Source organism: Chlamydotis macqueenii, chromosome 15, assembly GCF_036417535.1.
Source record: "Chlamydotis macqueenii isolate bChlMac1 chromosome 15, bChlMac1.mat, whole genome shotgun sequence".
Lineage (NCBI taxonomy): Eukaryota > Metazoa > Chordata > Aves > Otidiformes > Otididae > Chlamydotis > Chlamydotis macqueenii.
The window spans coordinates 15,208,593-15,228,262 of NC_141570.1; the positions used below are offsets into that span (position 1 = coordinate 15,208,593).

Sequence of the window (19,670 nt, forward strand, 5' to 3'; positions counted from 1 at the left end):
GTATCCTTTTCATGAAAAAAAAAAAAAAGAATTATACTAAAAAGCAGAATGGAGGGAAATGTTTGGTTTTAAAATGTAACAAACAGTTAAAATTGGTTCCTGTAGGAGTATACCAATTAAAACTTAGGTCTCTGTCAGGAAAATGTTTGTCATTCCTAGTTGGCATTTTTAAAAGGGAAAAGACCCAAAGCAGTGGAAACCAAATACAACATTTAAATAATAGTCAAAGACAAGAATTCAGTAAAGTAAGGGAAAAAATAAGAAACCAAACAAAAACCCCACAACAAAGCTGATGTGGCCAAGCATTTTGCACCATATTGCAATTGAATGACTCTGTAAGCTGCATTTTTATATAATAAGTACATCCCATGCTGGGCTCAGAGCTGTCTCATGGAAGCAGAGAGGTCACAGCAGTCTGCTGAGAGATGAGCAGCAAAAAGCAAAGCAGCAAACAAATGCTGCATCTTTCTTTCAGGTTTTCCGCGTAGCCATTTCACCAGAGAAAGTGTGTAATGTTAATATTCGTAGCATGGCCTGAGTATCATTATAATGTGTAAGATGAGGAAATACGTAATATAAAAAGTTTGCTAAATACAATTTTTAGTTGTATAAGAGTCTTGAAGTAGTGATATGATTGCCTTCCTTTTCCTTCAAGGGATGGAAAAGAAATAAGAAGTGTAAGAGGCAAAGAGATTGACTGACGTGGAAAATGTAGTATGTATGTGTGTTTTACATGTACTGTACCATTTCTTTTGCAGTCAGGTTGCAGAAAGCATGCAGTACCAGATGCCAATATGAGAATCAAGAGTATGCAGTGTAAATAACAGCAATTTAAACTCAGTATCTGCAGACTTTTTTTTTTTTCGAGAAGTCCAGAACTTGCTTTTCCTAGGAAGTATATGTTAGAAAGTTTAAGTTTGCTCCTTTCCATGCTTTTTCTTTTAAACTCTATTTTATTATCTTCATATATTTGTAACTGGTACCTTTACCCATCTTAGGTAAGCAGTTATCTTTATTGTGAAACTGTCCCTGTGATAAGTTGATTGCAAGTCTCTGTCTCAATGATTACTATTTAGGGTAGAAACAACCAAAGCAGAATTTTAAAAAGCACTTCGTATTGGTTAATTTCTACTTTCCTAATTTTCTTAAGACTAAAGGTAAATAAGTCCTGAATACCTCATCCTAAAGATCTGACATTAGATATTATCATCCATTCGATTCCAGGGTTTCTTCAAAATTATGTGCATAATTCCCATAAGAAACATGCTGGAGAACAAAATGATACTCTAGACTTAGAAATTTTTCAAATAATCTCCGTGATATGGAAGGCTTGTTTAACAGTGGCACGCAATACTGATGCCATACCAATGGCTTGCAAATAGATGTTCAGAAAGTCCCTCACAGTTTCTTTTCTTCCATGAGCTGTATGTATAATCTTGTAGTCTTTGTGTGCACATAGCAGCCACTGTCCTCTGGGACATGGTCCAAGTTGTACAACTTACTGTTGATGCTAGTGTATGCTGGTGGCCTTAGGCAGATATTTGGCAGACACTCAATCTATTAGCTCTTCCAGATTCAACAGGATTACTTGCCTCGGGAGCTTATCTCCTCTTGGGAGACTTTCCCACATATTTTTCCAGTGCTGTTTTCTGGCAACTATTTCTCCATCCACATCCATTGGTATCTACAGAATCCGCTTGCACAGAAAAGTGTTTTTATGACACTTTGAGGTAAGCACAGTCCCTATGCCAAAACTCCTACCACTTCAACCTCCTGGCTGTGATTTCTGCACTGCAGGAAGACCCTTTGCCAAGATCTTTGAAACTCTGCACCTGGAAACAGCTGACAGTGCCATGTCAGGTCCTAGAGTTTTAATCTGCAGCTATTTATTTAGCTGGCAACATCTAGGCTACTTCCATTCATTATGCACTTAGGTCATGCTTATTTATGTTAAACAGAAGTGTCACTGATAATCAAGTCATGGACAGTTCAATCTCATTAGTCCCTGATTTTATCTTAAGCATAATGAAATGAAAGGAAGAGACCAGGTATACAATTTGTCCTGCTAGAAGTATTCTGGTATCCCAATATCTATAGCTGCTTCTGCCTCAGATCTCCTTGTGCAAAAGAGGTGGAGTACATGGACTCAGAATCACCCAGCTATTGTAAATCTCCATTCACGTATATTACAGCCACACTGCTCAATCTTCGAGGTCAGCTTTCATATCTCAGGGGCTTCAGTGAATTCGTAGGATATCTTACTGCTGCAATTTAGAGAAAACATAATTCTCACATTTAAAGTGACTGTAATATATATAAAAGATTAAAAAATGCCATTGACTTCCTCCTTCCCCTACCTACCCCACTACCCCAGCCTAGAGTGTTCACTGGGATTCCTGTTGTTTGCCTGGCCAGTATTCATTCCTGACCAAGCTCCACTTTTTCTTTTCTTTCCTTTTTTTTTTCTCTTTTTCTTTTTTTTTTTCCCTTCACTTTTCTGCGGATATTCCTAGACGAGTAGGTTTTATTGATGTCAACTTCAGCGAGTGTCAAGGAAGAATCTCCTAGTTTCCAGCTGCCCTCATTTTAAGAAAATAAATCAAGGACATAAAGGTTTTTAAGTTAGTGAACTAATGGACGTGTAGACTGATCATTCATTATATCAAGCACTACTTTTGACCTACACAGAGAAAATGCTGTCTATTCTTCTGCATGTCTATGAATTCCTTGTTTTAAAGTTTTGTTTTTATCATAATCTGAAAATACCTTTGTCCTATGAACAGTTCTCCTCAACCAAAAAGAGATGAGCTGTGGTGAATAATGGGGAGCTGTGCGAGGGAAGGGAGCAGGCAGGATGCTAGATGCTAGAACTCCGTAAATTTCCCTTTCATAGCAGACATGGCTTCAGTAACGAGGGTCGTTAATATCAGTATTTCCATGATCCTTAATGTCAATTACATTTCCTCAAGTCAACAAAAAAATCATCTGGATTGTCCTCATTAAAGTTGGTGCAATTTCTGACCAAGGAATCATATCTGTATGTTAAATAAGTAAAACAGCATGTAAAATATAACAGTAGCTTTCAGTGATTTATAACCTCTAGTTTTCAATGATTTTTAATCATTAAAGAGTATGTAAAAACATATTTTATACACAATCTTTTATCTTACATTTATTTTTATATTTCTCTGTAGCAATTTATTGCAATAGATATATCACCATTACTATAGACATTTATAGTGCCATTAAAATTCAATGCCACCATAAATTCATGCTCCTTAAAGTGTTGACATTTGTAACAGCTTCCACAAGGACATATTTTATACTGAAAGTGAAACTTGGAGTAGAAACTTTTGTTAAATTTAAGATGTAAGCAAGGAAATAAGCATCTTTTATCTCCTTTCAATAAATTCAATAACTTGAGTGAGACTAACTGTGTTATGCCCTACTTTTGGCTTTCATTTCCTTAGGCCACTTCCAACAAGTCCAAAGTAAAGCACAGTATACAAACCAAAATTATAAAGGCAATTATTTACTGGCTGACACAAAATATAGACAATATATAGTGAGCTATTTGAGTAAGAATTAATATCCTGATTCTTCCTAAGGCACCTGAAGGGTCTTTTCTGTCCCAACAGGCATCAGTTAGGAGAGAGAGGCTGGTCTCCACCACTCTCTGGGACAGTCAGTCAGTGCTGCCAAGCTGCTCTCTTCCACAAGGTCAGTCGAAACTGATGGTGCTGACAGTTCAACCTGGTTACCTAGCTGTTTCTGATGTCCTAACTGGACTGGCTGCTCTTCATGTTTTGTTTCTTCTCCCACCTCATTGGGATCTTATACTTTTTGATGTTGATATTTTTCCTCTTGAATACTTGATTCTGTCTCAGCAGTCCTATCTCCCTTTGTAATTTTTACCTTCTTTACCTCTTTGCAGACTTTTACAGCTCTTTCTCTGCAGTCTCAGTGAAGTTTAGGCAGCTGTGCAGGGTCAGAGCTGGGGTAGGGATTCATGATACACAGTCTGTCAAACTGTCTGTGGTGGGAAGAAGCTTACAGCAGAGATTAGAGATGGGTACAGCTGATGATTTTTGGGTTATGTGTTGGCAAATGTCCTAATATTACACTTCATAGGGTGGGAATATAAGATCTAAATAAATTTTTTTTTTTTTTTTTAAAAAGACATTTCTGGATCCTGAATGTTTAAGAACATTTAAAGATGGCTGCTGTAAGGTCTACCCAGAGCCTTCTCTTCTCCAGGCTGAACAATCCCAAGTCTCTCAGCCTGTCCTCATGGGAGAGGTGCTCCAGCCCCTATGTTTGTATCTTTTGCACTGCTTCATCACAGGTGTTAAGCACAAGCTGCGTCTTGTTTTTTTAATCTCTCTCCAACCAGATGCAAAATAGAACTCCACGTACAGGGGTAGCGTATCATGTGCTTTCTAAAGTGAAAAGGCTACTGATGTAGTCCATATCTCCATGAAGGTGCCTCTCACCCAGAATTCTTTGTAAACACTTCAGCTGCATGGAATACTTCCACAAACCTTTTGCCATCATTTCTGAGGGTACAAAAGCCCATCTTAGCTCTAACAGAAACAGCGTGAAATCACCACTGAAACAAAAGTGGTTTCCCTCCTACCCATCATTGCAGAATCAGGCAGGAATCTCTCTCTCTCATATTAGTTTCTTTATTCATGGAAAAAATAGGCTACTGAGTAAGTATCAGCATGCAGTCAAATGTAATGTGCAAGTGAATAGCAAGTTGATTTTTTTTGTTCCTAATGTTTTTTATATAAACTCAGAAATGAAAATATCTTGACAGGTCAAAGTATCTTAGATAAAGGTTAATGGTAATTTTGACCAAGATCATTACCTTGCATCACCCTAGATTCCATATAACTCATTTTGACATGGGAGGGAGTAGTAGAGAGTAGCAGAATGGGAGAGATTGCAAAGAAACTACCAAAGAGGTGTCTGCTTGGAAATCCCAGTCCCTCTAAAGGAAGGTGGATGTGAAAACCACCAAAATCATCCCTCATGAATATGGAACACGGGAAAGATCTGTAGTTTTAGATGATGTCTGGAACTTTGTGAAACATCTACCAGCACTGGCTGCTATATCAATTTGCCCTGGAAGTGCTTTCTTTCTGACCTGACCTGTTCTGCATTTGAAGATTCAATAGAATCCAGCATAAACACAGATTTAATGTGGTCCAGAGAGTGACTAAGCATGGCTACTCTATAGTTGAGAATAATAATCCTATGAGGATTAGAGCTGTTGATCAGAGGAGTTGTCAAGGAAGTGTTGGCTTTTATGAGCAATCATGATACCTGATAGAAATTCTAGAGATGTTGTTATTTTCAGTCTGTTACTAATGAAATGTCAGATGTAACCAAATGCAAAAATGTATTTTTATGTATAGACAAGGCATAAAATTTATCTATACATAGTATGTGAGGCATGTGCAAGTGTCAGTAGCTTGTATCTGTGTATTTTCGAGAGCTCCACTAGCAATAGCTAAGGAAAATGGAATGAGTTACCAGATTTCTTGTGTAGTATCAAGTAATAAGCCGGAATTAGCAATTATATTTCATTATATTTACCAATAGTAGTATTTCTATATACCTGTGGACATCTTTGATAATCAATGAGAGAGTCATGAAAGTGAAGCAAAGGGAAAGGTTGAAAAAGTAAAGTATGCACTGATACAGTGCTAAGTAGATTTTATCATCTGTTTCATACTGTGGTCTATGAGATGAGCTGTTCTGAAAATAGAGATTGCAGTGTGGTGATCAAGCATACTACAAAATGACAAATGTACTATAAAACTACTTTAATATTTCAATGTCAGGAATAGAGTATTGCATTTGTCATCATATAGCTTGTCTGTGTTTTTTTTTAACATGCACCTAGCTACACAACTGGAAGCTTCATAAGCTAAAGAGAAAGGAAGATCAGTCAAGTGCTTCTGGCAAAGTCAAAAGTAAAGCTGGATTCCAGGAGAAAGGATTTTTTTTTTTTTTTTTTTTTTTTTCTGTCACAAGATTAGTGAGTAATATACCTGTGTCCCAGCACAGTTCACAGAGGTGCTGCTCTCCTCAGAACTCTCTTTAGACTCGAAGTCAAGAGACCTAGAGGGCTTATGGTCATTAACGATGTCACAGGACTTTCCATACAAAGCGGCTTGTTAGTGCTGTGGTTTTGACTAACTCATGTAATTACTTTCAGCCAAGGTGAATTACCCTTCAGTTTCAATTGTAGTGAGGGATTCCAGGAGCAAAATCTGATGAGGTTAACCAGGAGGAGGTTATAGGATAGCAAATGATAACTGACTACATCAGGAACAAAACTTGGCTAATGGAGGTTTTTCAGTCTACTGGAAAAAAACTTTCACAAAAGCTGCTGACAGGAAGTTGAAACAAGAGTTCATTTTGAGGAAAAAAGGTGTAAATTTTCCAGTTCTAAATGTGATTAGTTGTTTAGGAGAATTGTCCTGTTTCTAGCAAGGACAGAGTTAATTTTCACCTGAGCTGGGAGAGGAGCTGGAGCTGGTGGCCCCTGTGGCTGGGGACACAGCTGGGACAGTTACCAATTAGCCCCCAGCTGGGACAGGTTACCCAAATTGGCCCCAGGGCTGTTCCACACCCTGTGACCCCCTGCTCAGGGTATAAAGTGGGGATGGGGCTGGGGGGCAGCTTTTGCTGCTGGGGAGGGAGCTGGGCATCAGGATCCATGGTGAGCTGGTGTGCTGTAAGTGACCTGCTTCAGTAATTTCTGTTATTGTTTTTTTTGGTTGATTTGTTTTTCATCTCTGTTTTCCTCTGTTGTTTTCTTAAACTTTTTTAACATCTCAACCCATGAGTTTTGCTTTCTTTTCTTTCCCAGTTCTCCTCCCTGTCCCACTGGAGGGTGGGGGGAGTGAGCGACAGACTGTAGAGCTTGGTTCTGAGCGGGGCTAAGAAGAATCCTTCAATCACATTCAAGAAAGCTTATGGAAAATTCTTTATTGGTAGGAATGTTTAAATCAGATGTGGATATCTTTTAAAGCCAAGTTTGGACATTTTCAAAAGGATAATTCTAGTTTACTTCAGGCAGTATTTGTTACACAGAAGATAAACCTTGTACGACAGTATTTTCATTATGTTCTATTGTATTAATGATAGCATTTCCCTGTGTTCTTGCATCTTAACTCCCGATATGTTTTTGGGCCAGCAGATGTGACCTCTTCAACTCGGGCAGTGTGGCTTCAAGTGGTGAATGAAATGATCCATTTTTCATTTGCGAAGATGAGGGATACTGTAGATTTGTCAGTCTCTCCCTGTCTGCTGTAACCATGATGTGTATCTTATTCAGAAGTAGTTTCTCTTCATGGACTACTGATTTTGTCACCTGACTTTAAATCAGTTTGAACACAATTCACAATATTAGAATGAATAAACCTATCATTTTATTTCTATGTTGCATAGAGAATACCTAATCAGCATTTACGATATGTAAGATTAATGCCACTCATGAGTGCCATCGCTTTGCTGGAGTTATAAACTGTTCACTTCAAGACAGAAAAATCCATGTCTTAGAAATATTCGTCATGCCTCTTATTTGTGAATTTATTACTCTTCTTAATGGAAAAAGTTTGAATGATAAATATATTTTTCAGCAATTATTATTGCATAAAGACTTTGACCATTTCTGTGAAAATTAGTCTGATTTGGCAGAAAATAGCCTAGTCCTTTCAGTTCTAAAATGCTTCGGAAACATTTCAAAGTTGGAGAAACTAGATTTTGGCTTTAATGAAACGGAGAGAAGCAAGCGTTGTTTGAAATATGTGTTTTGATTTGCCGTTACCATAACCCTGCTTGTGGTAAGCATTGCTTATAATGATCCCTTGTGCTTCTGAGCTTTATGCCTACAGCTAGAGCTAAGCATTGGGCACTGGGATGGGAACCCCCACTTAGATGTAGGCAGATCTGTTTTAATATTTATTTCTTCTAGTGAGCAAGAGAAGAACAAAAGGCTTTCAAACTCAGAAAAGCCAAGTTATGCTAGAATAGTCAGTTTTGAAACAGCAAAGAATCCAAGAGACTAGGTAAAGCAGAACTGAAATAGGAAGTAATTACTGTATGCACACTCTCCTTGTCTGTAGCCAAAACTAACCTTGTATCAGCCAAGTGTCTCTTGGCTCACAGGGTTAGGTTTTTGGGTTTCTTTTTATTACATCATCCCGAGACCTGATTGTCTGTTTCCTGAGGCATTCACATTCCTTCACAGTTTCTACCAGATCCAGTCACTTCCTTTTAGAGAAACATGTTACACAAACTGAGAACAACCCATTCGTTGTCTCTGGTGGGAACAGGCATGGTAATGTAATCAAATAGAAATTCCCTTTCCCAGTCTGTCTGTTAGTGAGAGGTGGCATGGGGAAATAGCTCCTCAGCCATTCCTTTGCAATCAGCAGCCTGTCATTCCAGCAGTGTATTATCTCCTCCCTTCCCTCAATCCTCTTTTCTATGGCCCCATTTTTCCCCACAAAGTTGGGGACCACTCAGTTCTTGTACATTGCAGTGACCTCTCCATGTGACCAGTTGCTAAGCAGTTCCCAGTGTCCTTGGAGCAGTGCCCTGCCATGGCTACTGGGCCTCGTGGAATGGGTATCTCTTAGGGGGAAAAAAGGGGAAAAACCCTGGCGCTGTCAATGAAATGAGTCCCCAGAGATGGCCAGGAAAAGGTTTTGCCACGATCGCTTTCTGCTGGGTAGAGACTTAAGTAGATTGTTGTTCTTTCTGCTGACTGAATGCTTCTAGAAGCATAATGCTGCGTCTCAGTGGAATTGTTTTAACTGAAGAGGTCTTCGTGGAAAATACGCTGGTGTTTTGGGAGCGCTTATTACAGCTTAGATGAAGTTCAAGTGAAGATTCCTACAGCACACACTCATAGGAGTTAAAAAAAAATTAAAAATGATTTAAGGTTGGATTTAAGGATTAGCTGAAAAGGGCAGTTGGGAATCATGTTTATATAAACAAATGGAAATTGCTTTGTACATACTAATTGCAATTACAAATATTTTCACATTTAGTTAATGCCAAACTGTTTGTTATCACAGCGAATAAGAAATAATTCATAATTGTTTTTAGCTGTTCTACATAATGAACAAAAACATGATTGCTGTCAGTAGTTGCACTAGGAATTATATTTTTGACCAGTAAACAGGAGGTTTCCTCTATTTGTAGTCTAGAGGAAAACTCTGTTACGTGCCACTGAAGAACAGCCCAATTAAACAGCATAGAGATTTTATGTTTTGCTATGCCTTTAGCCTACAATTACTGGAAAATTTTACACTGCAAAAAAAAACTTAGACTCAATGGTTTGTGGAAGTTTTTGTAATTGTAAGTGAAAAAATAACAAAATAATAAAACATTACTCACAATATTCAAGAATAAAGCTCTGCAGATGTGCCAAAACGCTTACCAAAGAGGCTACACGTGTACTGACAGACTTAAGTATCACTTTTAACACAAAATCCTTCTTTGAATAGTCCTGGTTTTTGATACCTGCATTATCTGAGGTAATTTCATACATCAGAGTATTTTAACAGGCATAACGACAAAAGTTGCAGACTTGTACTGTGTATTGTGCGATTGTGTGTGTGTTATACGGAGAATGACAAAGTGCATTTTACGATGGCCTTGTTCATAGTGCGCGATGCTTGCATATTTCTTTACAGTAAAAACTTTCAACACATTTTCAGATGTATTTCCATTGTAATAGCACAAGATGTAATATAATATGAGCTTTGTTTATTTCAAAAGTAAGCCCAGAGCACTTGCATATAAAGTAGAAAACAGCCATTAGTTAGAAATGTATCTAAAATTCCTTATACATCACAGCAATAGTGTCTGATCTGCAGCAATATTCAAGTTGTCTTGCACTTTTCCTGGAGGTAGCTTGCTTATTTACCTTCTTCGTGAGCAGGGATACAAGGACTTTTGGAATTGGACATGAAAGCTAATGTGATCATTTAATTTCCTTAACAATTCACATATGCTATTTTTTTGTAACTTGATTTTTTCATTGGCTACTTTTGTTCCTTTTGGCTTTAAGACATGTCTTCATCTAGTTCCCAACTGAGAGTATAAAAGCTGGCAAAGACACTGGTATTAGCGTTGGTGCAGTTAAAAAAGAAATGTAGAGATGCTTTTATACCTAAAACTCGGCACTTTTGTCTCTTTTAAAAGAGTATCAACCTGAAATTCCAGACTTTGGAAATATTTTAAAAAGACAGAAACTGTGCAACACTCCAAAATTAATTGGGATTTTTCTTTGTGGTGATTTTGGTCAGACTCTTTCATTGCAAACAAACCAATATATGATCCTTTCAAGAGCTGTCTTCTGCATATACTGAACTTATGTTTAACAGCTCATCACAAATGCTGAGGGAACATTAAATGTTTTGACCAGTTTTCATTCCAAATTGGAATATTAAAAATTTAAAATTTTCACGTGACTTTTTTGGTTTTTTTTTCCAAATCTCGCAGTGAGCTGATTTGATGTGTTTCAGGGTGAGCCGCTTTCTCACGAGTTTCAGCTTTAACTGTCTCTGTTTCTTGTTCAAGTTTGCAACTTGCTTTCTTCCTGTAGCGTCTTACAACTGTGACTTTCATTTTGCAATCCCCTTGCAGTGGGTTGTAGGCTTTCAGGAAAGAAGTTTTGGCCTGTGTTAAGCAGCAATATATAAAGAAAGTTGTTAGCATGCCTTCTTGAACTTTTCTGATGTCTTTTGCATTGCTGCTTACGATCAGGAGACTTGATTCAGTACTCTTTGCTACTCCTGTGTTCATACCTGATCCTGGACACTTGAGTCCAATGGGTCACATTCAGTTAATGATCACATTCAATCTGTGATCACAAGATATTCAGTACAAAATCCTCAGTGGTTTTAATTTGACTGTGCAATATTTATTCATTGTCTTAGTGTGATTTTTCACTCTATTGCTTGTACATATAGGCAGAAAGGATTTATAGCAGAAAGCTATGCAAATAGATCTTTCCACAGTTACCTGGTCTTCTGAGAAGTTGTGGGTGAAAGTACCCTATCGCTCTACATAGTTGTGTGAAAGAGTTTGTTTGGGAAGTGCAGTAGCTGTTTGACCACAGTGAAGCTGATGTTTGTCTGTCAATGTACACTCTCATGTGGACAAACAGTAACATTTTTTATGAGCCTTGAGTTAGCCTTAGGGTGAAACTCTGCTCTTTGCACAGGAGTAAGAGTAAAAAAAAAATTACTAGACAAATGCAGATAAAATGTAAGTAAGCATAACAATCAGAATTACTGCAGTAGTGGATGCTCTGACAATAGTCTTAGTTGCATAACTGATGATTCTTCCATGGTGAATTCCTTACCACAGTTAACTGTCATTTCTGATATAACTTCCAGTTGTTGTTATTACTTTGAGATATTTCTTCAGTAAATATTCATCTAAACTAAACTAAATACTGCTATAATGGTATATTTTTTTTCCTAGCTTCTCAATTCTATTTAAATTTTGCTTCGTTAGTGTAGGAAGTGTGGCGAGAGCCATGGCATTTGCATTGCATGCAATACAAAACCAAGGTTTGAGTTGGTCCTACAGTGGCAGTTGTGGTGTGGCTGGGGATCAGGGTTGGTGCCTGTGTGCGCATTCAGTGCTCTTCAGTCCTGAGTTCCTGGCATGGTCTGGGAACTGCCCAGCTTAGTCATCAGTGGGTGAAAACATGGAATGGTTTGAGAGGTCAGAGTGACTTGATTGATTGAACACTCCGGGCCTTCCCAGTACAGCAAATGACTGCCTGCTCCAGGACCTCTCCTGCTGGGAATTTCAGACAGTCTCAGATTTTCCCAGGCAGCTCCTGCAGTGCATACACCAACTCAGAGCTTCAGTGTGTTGATGAACTCCCTGGGTGGAGAAGCTAACAGCTCCAGAGACTCTCCTTGGCAGGTTCTGCTGCAGAAGTGACCAAAGCATGCATACATAGGATACTTGTGAAACAGTCAGTGGAAACCAATCCTGCAGATACAGGAATAGAGACATAGGACGGTCTTTTGTACGTAATTAGGATAGCTGGATATTTTGTAAGTAGTTTAAGATCATAAATGTATCATGTTTACTGGAGTGGTCGCATGGGACCATGGACTCAGCAGCACAATAAGAATTCAGCAGAGCAATGCTTTGTGGGGTCACGCCTGGTCCACCCGGAGATCCGATGGCAGCACGCTTGCAGTGGAGACTCCTTTCATGATGTGTAGACAGACACTGGTGATCTTGGTCAAGAGATTTGATTCTCAAGGCAAGCATTGCCCTAGGCAGAGCTCCCAATAACTGGTTTGTTTTGGGGTTTTTTTGGTTTTTTTTTTGTGTGGTTTTTTTTTGTGTTTTTTTTTTTGTTTTTTGGGTTTTTTTGTTGTTGTTGTTATTTTGGTTTGTTTTTTAAAAATGCACAAGTGTGCAACAGAAACAAAATTCTGCAATTGAGTTGAAGGCAGAAATTCCCCTCAGGGTATTCAGGCTGAGCTAAGAATCATTTTTGTTGAAAGCAGAAGTATAACAAGGTATTTGGCAACTTCCTATCAGCCTACCTGCAAGGCAGCTGGGGCGAGAGGCAGGAACAAGGGCCTGAGCTTCCTGGGAGCTCTTGGGCCCCTGGGTGGTAGTCCCAGGTGGGATTGCTCAGGGCTAACAAGCCTATTGAAGCCCTCAAGGTATGGAACATGTTTTTCCATCAATTTAGCACTGTCAGTCATGTCCTTCTGACAAATGAGATCATAGCACTATTGCAACTAGAACATCTTGTTTATTCAATGTAGCCCTGAGTATTCAGAGAAGATAGGACGCTGCACCAAAGCCAGTGAGTGGTTTTGAATATAAATAACAATCTATGAAGGCTTCTAAATAAATAATGTAATTAATGTAGAGTCTGCTCTTTTTTGTTTGTTTTATTTGTTGAAAGGAGTCGGAAGCAATATTGTGTCCCTTATTTCTAGAATAATGTTGCTATAGTAACCATTGCACCTTATTTTTAGATGTATACAAGAGTTGTAAAGTAACCTGGGGGAGATAAGAAATTTGCCCAATAGTTGGGCGTTTCCAATAAAAGGGGTGTTTGCCTTCCTTGAGAGGCTGTGTAGAGCAAGAAATCTGAGAGCTTTCTAAAGTGCAGGGGGGTGGGCAGAGGATGAAAGGAGAGAATTGTTAGATGTGCAGTGACTTGTATTACACGCAGTTGTCTCATTTTTATCATTGTTTTTACTGTGGCAGTTTGGAAATGTGGACTGTGTGGGTAACCATGGAAACAGAAACTCTACAAATTGACGACCTAAACACAGTACTGTAAGAATCCTTCAGATACGATTAACTTGGTTATGAGAGATAAAATGCTGCACAGATCTCATACAGGGAAGGGGGAAGCTGCTGTTTCACCATGATTCCCCAAACCTAGAGTTTTCTGAATGGACACAGAGAGGCTGTCTTGCAGCTACCTGTACACAAAAGCTACTTGGGCTGTGGGGTGGCTGGTGAGGAGGTCCCTGAGGAGCTGTGAAAGCCAGCCAGGTCATTGGAAAGCAATTGCTGGTGCTCAGGAAGATAACTGTTACTTTACCTCCTCAGGCCTCATGGGATTGTTGGAAAGAAGAGAGGACAGGACATCTCTCTCCTACAAAAGCCACTCTTGTTAGCTTAAAGAAGGTCCTGAACAGGTATGAGGAGAGTTAAGAAGAATCTACTTAGCATTATTTCTTAAGTTCTTTTATTATTTTTTTCTTCTCCAGCTCAGTTTTCCAGGTTTGTTGGTGGTTTTCCTGCACTTTCCAAGGTGGTTCATGTGCTAAAACTTGCATAGTGTGTGTGTGTGTTTGCATAGTAAATTTGGAATTTTTTTTCTCTATCTATATTTCTGTAATTGCTGTCCATTCTAAAGTTATATCCAGCAGCATAGTAGCACCCAAATCCTTAGAAGAGTCTGTTTCATGTGCGAGTTTATTTTTTTACCACTGTGGTTAATGCTGTGCTACAAAATTATAACCATCCTCCCCATTATTTTAGCAGAATTCTAAAGTAAATCCAGGCACTTTTTAAGTACAAAGCTGGGGTAAAAAAAAAAAAAACACAAGCAAAACATAAGCTTATTCTGGAATAAGCAGAAAACTAATTCTAGTGGTTTTGTTTTGGTTTTCTTTTTTTTAAAAAAAACAACCCAACTTAATAGTGAAAAGTAATTCTGAATCAAAAATTAAGAGGCTTAGGCAGTTAGAAAATTACAAATTTTCTATTCTACACATTACAAATTACTGAATTTCTTGGAGTGTCTCAGGTTTATTAAAGATATGGAAAAGGATTATTCAAACAATTTGGAAGCATTAGTAGACTTCAGTGAAACTTTCTTTTGTCAGCAACTGTACCTTTTTTTTTGTCAGAAAAAAAGATTGGTTAATGAATCTGTCCCTGATTACTTTTAAAGTGCAATATGTGGTAGGTCATATGCAAGCCAGTTATTACCTTAGATTCATTTTTGTCATTCTGAATTATTAAAGCAATTATAATTCATCATTCAAAGGACTGAAGTAATATGTTTTAAATCTCATGAATCACTTTACTCATGAAAATCCCCAGTGCATAACATGCGTACCTTAGAACTTAAAATAAAGTACAGCAATATACGTAAGTGGGCACTGAGGAGTTTCACCAAGACTAGATCCTATTAACCATGTCAGTGTTGCCTTTTATTTCATTATACAATATATACCTTGAAAACTAGAAATCAGAAAAAAAAGCAGTAGCAATTTGAATTTGATTCTGCACTAATAAATGTGATTCAGAGATAAAATAGTATGGAACTGAATGTGGAACAAACCACAGATTACTGAATTTCGTTCTTTGCAGTGCATCAGTTTTGTACAAGCCTGAGTGCTGCTGCCCCAGTCATTCAAACCACTTAAGCAAATGTTTTACTTTAAAGGACTATAAGTCATGCTATTTGCAGCTTTATAGAAGTCTTTGAATGGCACAAAAAAGGGAGGGAAAGTTAAACAGTAAAACATAAAGGCATTTATGTCACAAAGAGACATGTTTTGTGAAATAATTTCTCAAACCTGTTTAGGTAAAAACATATTTCGAAAAATAAACTTCAGCAGAATACCAGTGGAGTCAAAGCAGTAACGTCGTTCTGTTGCTTGAGCTATTGCTGGCCACGCTGGCGTAGGGCTGTTATCGTGGGAAGAGCGGCATTTCCTTTGCTGTGAGTCCGCAGCTGATTTTCAATAGACCGCTGCTGATTTCTAATACCAGTATTAGACATAAGTAGAAAACATCTCCTCTGGAAGTGTAATTAAGTGTACAGACACAAGGGAATACAAAAGTTTCCCATAATTGCCATTTTATTTCTACAGCTACTTTACTCTAAGTGGTTGACTTTAACCAGAATTATATAATGCGTGCTCTCATGTACATAGGCCTTTCGCTCTCCTTCATCTACTGTTCACCTTTCAAGGTAAAATTTCCTACAGCATATGATAATACACTCCTAAAATAAATATCTGCATGTGCAAGCAGTATAATTAATCTAACAAAGTTCTAAGACGAGTATATTGCTGGAAGATTTTGTTTGCAGAATGTCACTTAGACTTGCCGACAGTGTGCAGGTATATTTGTATTCCCAGCTGCGAGCGTGGATAATTCTTTTCATTGTCTGAGGTGACTGTGCACTGCAGCTGCAAAGTACACTGCAGAAATAATGGTTGTGGTACAAAAGCTTCCTGTGCGCTGCCGATACAAATGGCTTGCAGAGAGTTTTTCAATTGCCTCTCATTATGACATTGCAGTTTGTAAGCTGTTGAAATCAGCCTGCAGTGGTCTGACTACCGGGGCACACATTGTCCTCCACCTAACCCTGACAGCAAGGCTAATAGCTGTTCAAGACGCCAATGGATCTTAATAAAAAATGGAAATGGTTTTGCCCCTTCATTTTAATTAACATTATGTCTACATTTCTATGATAATGGATAATTAAGTGAGTTACCTTGACATTGGAATGTTCTTGGAAATAATTTACTATGCAATTTCATTAGGTTAAAGACATTTGTCTGTTTTATTTTGAATGGAAGTTTAATCATAAATATTTCTGAATATGATTTATATATAAACTAATTATTATTCACAGAGTCAGAATTTTACGAACAGAACAATTCATTATGTACATTTTTAAAATCTTTTTGTGATCATACATATAACCTGTCAATCTATTCCTTCAAAGAAATATTCCTGTTTTTTCCTTGACCCTCCTATAATTTGTTATTCTATAAGCACATCAAGAAGCAGACAAGCATTCTCGTGGCTTATTGTTATTTGGGGGATAGCAAAGCAAAAAGTTTTCCTCCTTAAGGGTTTGTTTATTAAGCTTCAGAGAAAAATGTTAATTGATCAATGGTGTTCTCCAATAACATCTGAAAGAACTATAAAGAGGCAATTTTTGCCTGTGTTTATTCACTGAAACAGCAGAGCGTATGCCTTTCAAGCAACTATGGTATTCCCCAGTAGCATCCTTGTTCAAGCACAGCTATATTGTAGAATATATTCCCTTTACCAAAAAAAAAAAAAGAATAACCAACCAAAAAAACCTCAACTTTCTAGATCTAGTAAGTATCATGTCTTGTTCTGAAATCTTCTTGCATATCTATTTATAAAGAAATAGAGGATGCATGCAGGCTTGTTAGGTCCTTTTGGCTGTAATGTACCATCAGAAAACTACTTCAGTACCAGTTCTGTCCCTCAGCTTCTTGCAGGGTCATGATCTCTGTTCAAGAAAATGCTTAGCTGTGTTCTGCTTCTCCTGTGTAAACTCTGCTGCAGAACTTCTGTATTTTGAGAAGTGCCCACTTTGTTGATTTCAAAGTACAATAAACTGTCGTGTTCCAGCATGTTGGTTAGCACACCACGGACAAGGAGCGGGACAGGTGATGAAGAGAAATGGAAGAGAAAAATGTTTTGAGAATAAGTATTTCAGGGCAGTATTTAACTATATGATGTGATACAGTGATCTGTGAAAGAACATTGCATGTGGTATTACTGCAGGAAAAACTGTAGCAGTAATAATCAGACCATGGTACAAGAGTATCAGATGCCTCTTGAAACTTTGCGGAGTACTGTATGGTAACTTTTCTTCTGTCTGTAGTACATATTTCTAAAACTTAATCCTACAGTTCATTCTCTCACTGAAACTGGAAATTCAGGACCTGGAGGCAGTTGAGCTACTCTGAGCAGCTACTCTGAATTCTTGTCTGTCTTAGAGGCCATCGGCCATGAGATACATGGATGGTTATAGGAGCTGGGAAGGTGTTTCTGTTAGAACACTTCAGAGAAACAAAACAGGCAGATAGTTTGCTCTTTTATTATCTCCCTTTCGCTGTCCAGTTCCACACCCTTCCTGCATCAGTTAGTTGAAATAAAAAAGATTTTAGGATCTCTGAGGTTTTGTAACCCAGCCTCCCACATGAAGGGCTCCAGGCAGCCAGCCTCCCTAGCCAGGTAACGGTTCTCCTCCAAAGCTGGTGAGTTTGGAGAGCTCAGTGAGGTCACCTTCTGAAATTTAGACTTTATGAGATTCCTCATTGGCTGGATCTAGGGCCTGCTAGTGGTCCAATACTTGTATTATAAAAGCAGCCCGGGGTGCCAAGGCGCTGGAAAGTCCAGTGATCTGTTTGCATGACTGTTATATAGATAACTGCAAAACTGTCATCTTCAGTTCTTCTGCAAAATGAGTATTCAAGCCTCTCTGCCACCGAGCACTGGTGAGAGGGGAGAGCAAAAGAAGAGAGTAAGAACAAGGTTCCAGTCTGGGGTGAGAGAATGCTCAAAATTAAAACCTCAAATTCTTCACAGAACTAGAAATCTAATTTCTACACAGCCTGTAGTATTCTGTCAGTCTTATTTGCAAAGCCTTGGTAGTTGAGTGAGTAATTTGTCTAGATAGTTTATTTTGTAATGATTGTAAACTTAAGATCTCCTTTAAGCTCCTTCTACCCACCCCAATAAGATATCTGGCAGCAACCAGAAAAATAGTACTGATTTGCACTTGGAGCTCCACAATCATTACACTTTTACTGCAGAGGAACATACTAAAGAACAATTCTTATACCTTGTTGTTGTTTGTTTTTTCCCCTCACAGTCCCTTAACAAGGAAATACTCCAGGTTTGAATTTTTTCTCTTTTGAAATACTAAATCATACATTGACTTTAATGGGAGCAGAGATGGATAATGCTAATTAGCATTAGCTAATTCCTAGCCTAACCTAAGGTAAGAATATGCAGTACATCAAGAACCACTTCACGTTGGTAGGGCTATTTAATAGAAGAAAACTAAAATAAGCACAATAGTTAATTTTCTGTTTAAAAACTATCCCTATTATCTTTCTGCGTTCTCTCAAGATTTTCCTTCCATCAGTGTTTCTGATTTGTCATTAGGCCACCTAACTGAAATGGATATCAAGAAATCTGCTTAGACTTTCATGAGGGAGTCAGGCTTGCCAAACTGAAATAAAATGGGAGAATTTTAGAAAGGTAAATCATTAAATCAGTTTCTTAATATGCATGCTGAGAGAAAGAAATAAGATTCAAGATAAAATTATAGCAGGATGTCTTTTCTACTGCAGCAATTTATTACATACTTTAGGTACTATGTAACCTGTTTTTAAAAATCTAAAAATTAAAATATTTATGCAATGCTAACTACATTCCAGTGTCAGAGAAGTATTTTATTTATTAACATAGTCACTGATAATGAAAATAACTGCAATGAGGCCATGCATTATATGCTACTATTATAAGAAGAGAAGGTTTCATGCAAAAATCTTTATAGCATATCTCATAATTGCTTAAATAAGAGTCAGTTTTATAGCATAATATTAACACTTTTTGTTCTGTATACTGGAGCTAATACGATGTACACAAAGATTGCCTATGACTCTCAGATCCCTTTAAATATATTTCTAGCTTTAATTCTTGCTGAATATTCTCACTTTGTATAGAATACACAAAATATAAACTATTCTTGATATCTTAAAGGCAAGTCAGTTTAGATTTTTTTTGGGAAAAAAGTTGGTCTAACCTTTGTGAACTTATGGATGACGCCAAATACAGAGAGGGTGTAAATTCATGAAGTTTGCCTGCTTTCTGAAAGGAACTCTGTGCTCTTTCTGTGTCTCTGCATAATAGAAACCTCATTTTTTGAGCCTGCACCCTCACTCCTGCTTCTCTGCAAATGTCAGTGTTAGCAGCTGACAAGTTGTTCAACTGCAGGTCTTACATTAATAGAATCAGAAAATAGTTTGGGTTGGAAGGGACCTGTGATAGGCAAGTCTGTCATGCTAACAAAAGTGTGTCAGATCCTAGAGTCCTTGTACAAAAGAAGTCTCTTTTTTTTTGCTTTCCTTCTTTCTGTCATTGCTTTTTTTTTTTTTTTTAGTAGAAGACACAGTATGAAGGCTTATCTATGTAGGAAAGATTCATCAAAATCTCTAATTAAATACATGACAGCTGGTGAATTAGAGCATTTTGTCTTAGAACTGCCATCCTGTAATACTTCATAATCCTAAGAGTCCAAAGTATGAAATAATTATCTTTATAAGTATCCTGATACCCAAGTAAAG

General features: G+C 37.8%; 1 protein-coding gene across 6 annotated transcripts in view; it reads left to right on the forward strand.

Moving 5' to 3' along the window:
- Positions 1–13,565: 13,565 nt before the first annotated feature.
- Positions 13,566–19,670, forward strand: part of RBFOX1 (RNA binding fox-1 homolog 1) — a 968,785-nt gene continuing 962,680 nt past the window's right edge. The window contains exon 1 of one of the 6 annotated variants that reach the window (XM_086759520.1): positions 13,566–13,727. The gene's annotated coding sequence lies outside the window, so the exon portion shown is untranslated. The remainder of the gene's footprint in view (positions 13,728–19,670) is intronic. The other 5 variants (XM_086759516.1, XM_086759504.1, XM_086759528.1 and 2 more) reach the window with 5 other exon arrangements.